A 4,553-nucleotide genomic window follows, 5' to 3' on the forward strand; every position below is an offset into this window, starting at 1 on the left:
GATAATCGATGGTGGTCTATGATCTGCCCAACCACGGAGCATTACGCGGAGAGAAGAATACACGAATTTTTCTGGAGGAATTCGGAGAAAAATTACAGTGCCATGCCGTAATCCATGTAGGGCAATACAAAGTGGCCGAACATCGGGCAGAACTCGGCGCCGAGTTCCCCGATAATCGGTTGCGATCTTCGACCGATGTGCCGCCGAACGTTTGGACGTTACCTCGGACCATCATAGACACCGATGTACGGTGAACATTGGCGTCGATTATCAGCCAACCATCGGTGAAACAAAATTTTAACATCATTCATACATATTAGTTCTAATAGTTTATAATCGTTTTATAACCCTTCTTATCCATTCCAGTAAACCAAAAAAGAAAAAAATGGAATTAAAAAAACAAAAATTGCCCCCGGTGGGATTCGATCGCCTTATTCTGATCTGTAGTCAAGCGCGCTGTATTTTTTTTGTTTAACAATGTTTTTTATTCAATTATTACTACAGGTATTTACATATAGTTTGTGACGAGGCAGATTCATTTATTTTTCATTGTTTTTCTACATATTATTTCCCACTAAACACTGCCCCCTAAAAGGTAAATTCCGCCACCGTTGGATACTCCTTCCCCAGACTTTTCCCCTCATTGCCCCTCTGCCCCCGCCCCAGAACATCACGAAGACATCAGCCGAAGGAAGACATCAGTTCCGGCCCCACCTGATCAATTGGAGAAGCCATCGCCTCCTGGAAATTCCCCATACTGGACCCCCGAATCTTCAACACCTGCAATAATCCCTTGCGGGACATCCCTGGATTATGGTCATTGTCACCACTCACCCGTGCTGATTGGTCCCGATTGCTCCCGAATTAAAACCCGAAGGACATCGACACCTGACGAACCCCCACGAATCGCGAAGGAAAAGAAAAGACCGTCACTCGTGCAATAGCGGCCCCGTGAGTCACCACGTGCCCCAAAAGTAGCAATAGTGAATACAGTAAAATTCGCCCGGAAGTATTGGCGGATAAAAAGAGGATTTTCGATACATCGAGCTCATCCCAGCTCTAGTATTGGTGCCCACCCTCGTGGATTAGTCCGAGACTAGGGACTATCGGAATGGACACTCATTCGACTCTCGGATTTTCGGAGGTTAGGGCGCCAAACTCCAGTAAAGACTTTCGTCCAAGAGTGCATCCGAGAGTTGTTTATGCCTTCACAAATCAATTTGTTTATTAATTGACGGTGCATTAGATAAGTTGAAAATCCTTTGTGGACCCAATGTAGGTAGAAAGGGTAATTGAGGGTCCCTTAAACATTGCTGAAAGCAGTCTCGGATCAAGTCTCGGACGAGAGTAGAGATACGAGAGTGGTTAAGTAATTGGCAAATTAATTATTTAATCATTTCCGATTAGTTAGAGGGGCTTTGAGTAGCAAGAAAAACATTTTTGGAGCGTCTATCGGTGGACGGGGTATGTGAAGGTCCCTTAAACATTGCTGAAAGCAGTCTCGGATGGAGTCTCGGACGAGAGTAGCGATACGAGAGTGGTTTGTTAATTGACTAATGAGTTTGTTGATTATTTTCTATTANAGAGGATTTTCGATACATCGAGCTCATCCCAGCTCTAGTATTGGTGCCCACCCTCGTGGATTAGTCCGAGACTAGGGACTATCGGAATGGACACTCATTCGACTCTCGGATTTTCGGAGGTTAGGGCGCCAAACTCCAGTAAAGACTCTCGTCCGAGAGTGCATCCGAGAGTTGTTTATGCCTTCACAAATCAATTTGTTTATTAATTGAGGGTGCATTAGATAAGTTGAAAATCCTTTGTGGACCCAATGTAGGTAGAAAGGGTAATTGAGGGTCCCTTAAACATTGCTGAAAGCAGTCTCGGATCAAGTCTCGGACGAGAGTAGAGATACGAGAGTGGTTAAGTAATTGGCAAATTAATTATTTAATCATTTCCGATTAGTTAGAGGGGCTTTGAGTAGCAAGAAAAACATTTTTGGAGCGTCTATCGGTGGACGGGGTATGTGAAGGTCCCTTAAACATTGCTGAAAGCAGTCTCGGATGGAGTCTCGGACGAGAGTAGCGATACGAGAGTGGTTTAGTAATTAACAAATGAGTTTGTTAATTATTTTTTATTAATTGGATGCACATTGAGTTTCAAGAGAATGATTTTTCAATCGGCTATCGATAGAGGGAGGAATGGGGGGTCCCTTGAACATTGTGGAAACCAGTCTCGCATTGAATCTCGGACGAGAGTAACGATCCGAGAGTGGTTTATTAATTAACTAATGAGTTTGTTGATTATTTTTTATTAATTGGGTGTTCTTCAGGTACTAAGATAATGATTTTTCAATCGGCTATCGATAGAGGGAGAAATGGGGGGTCCCTTGAACATTGTGGAAACCAGTCTCGGATCGAGTCTCGGACGAGAGTAGAGATACGAGAGTGGTTAAGTAATTGGCAAATTAATTATTTAATCATTTCCGATTAGTTAGAGGGGCTTTGAGTAGCAAGAAAAATATTTTTGGAGCGTCTATCAGTGGACGGGGTATGCGAAGGTCCCTTAAACATTGCTGAAAGCAGTCTCGGATGGAGTCTCGGACGAGAGTAGCGATACGAGAGTGGTTTAGTAATTAACAAATGAGTTTTTAATTATGTTTGATTAATTGGAAGGCACATTGAGTTTCAAGAGAATGATTTTTCAATCGGCTATCGATAGAGGGAGGAATGGGGGGTCCCTTGAACATTGTGGAAACCAGTCTCGGATCGAGTCTCGGACGAGAGTAGCGATACGAGAGTGGTTTAGTAATTAACAAATGAGTTTGTTAATTATTTTTTATTAATTGGAGGTTCCTTAGGTAGTAAGATAATGATTTTTCAATCGGCTCACGACAGAGGGAGGAATGGGGGGTCCCTTGAACATTGTGGAAACCAGTCTCGGATCGAGTCTCGGACGAGAGTAGCGATACGAGAGTGGTTTAGTAATTAACAAATGAGTTTGTTAATTATTTTTTATTAATTGGAGGTTCCTTAGGTAGTAAGATAATGATTTTTCAATCGGCTCACGACAGAGGGAGGAATGGGGGGTCCCTTGAACATTGTGGAAACCAGTCTCGGATCGAGTCTCGGACGAGAGTAGCGATACGAGAGTGGTTTAGTAATTAACAAATGAGTTTGTTAATTATTTTTTATTAATTGGAGGTTCCTTAGGTAGTAAGATAATGATTTTTCAATCGGCTCACGACAGAGGGAGGAATGGGGGGTCCCTTGAACATTGTGGAAACCAGTCTCGGATCGAGTCTCGGACGAGAGTAGCGATACGAGAGTGGTTTAGTAATTAACAAATGAGTTTGTTAATTATTTTTTATTAATTGGAGGTTCTTTAGGTAGTAAGATAATGATTTTTCAATCGGCTCACGACAGAGGGAGGAATGGGGGGTCCCTTGAACATTGTGGAAACCAGTCTCGGATCGAGTCTCGGACGAGAGTAGCGATACGAGAGTGGTTTAGTAATTAACAAATGAGTTTGTTAATTATTTTTTATTAATTGGATGCACATTGAGTTTCAAGAGAATGATTTTTCAATCGGCTATCGATAGAGGGAGGAATGGGGGGTCCCTTGAACATTGTGGAAACCAGTCTCGGATCGAGTCTCGGACGAGAGTAGCGATACGAGAGTGGTTTAGTAATTAACAAATGAGTTTGTTAATTATTTTTTATTAATTGGATGCACATTGAGTTTCAAGAGAATGATTTTTCAATCGGCTATCGATAGAGGGAGGAATGGGGGGTCCCTTGAACATTGTGGAAACCAGTCTCGGATCGAGTCTCGGACGAGAGTAGCGATACGAGAGTGGTTTAGTAATTAACAAATGAGTTTGTTAATTATTTTTTATTAATTGGATGCACATTGAGTTTCAAGAGAATGATTTTTCAATCGGCTATCGATAGAGGGAGGAATGGGGGGTCCCTTGAACATTGTGGAAACCAGTCTCGGATCGAGTCTCGGACGAGAGTAGCGATACGAGAGTGGTTTAGTAATTAACAAATGAGTTTGTTAATTATTTTTTATTAATTGGATGCACATTGAGTTTCAAGAGAATGATTTTTCAATCGGCTATCGATAGAGGGAGGAATGGGGGGTCCCTTGAACATTGTGGAAACCAGTCTCGGATCGAGTCTCGGACGAGAGTAGCGATACGAGAGTGGTTTAGTAAATAAGAAATGAGTTTGTTAATTATTTTTCTTTGATTGGGTGTTCTTCAGGTACTAAGATAATGATTTTTTAATCGGCTCACGGCAAAGGGAGGAATGGGGGGTCCCTTGAACATTGTGGAAACCAGTCTCGGATCGAGTCTCGGACGAGAGTAGCGATACGAGAGTGGTTTAGTAATTAACAAATGAGTTTGTTAATTATTTTTTATTGATTGGGGGTTCTTCAGGTACTAAGATAATGATTTTTCAATCGGCTCACGGCAGAGGGAGGAATGGGCGGTCCCTTGAACCTTGCGGAAACCAGTCTCGGATCGCTACTCTCGTCCGAGACTCGTT

Source organism: Diachasma alloeum, unplaced genomic scaffold (assembly GCF_001412515.2).
Source record: "Diachasma alloeum isolate Michigan unplaced genomic scaffold, Dall2.0 Dall_scaffold_00484, whole genome shotgun sequence".
In the NCBI taxonomy this organism is placed as follows: Eukaryota; Metazoa; Arthropoda; class Insecta; order Hymenoptera; family Braconidae; genus Diachasma; species Diachasma alloeum.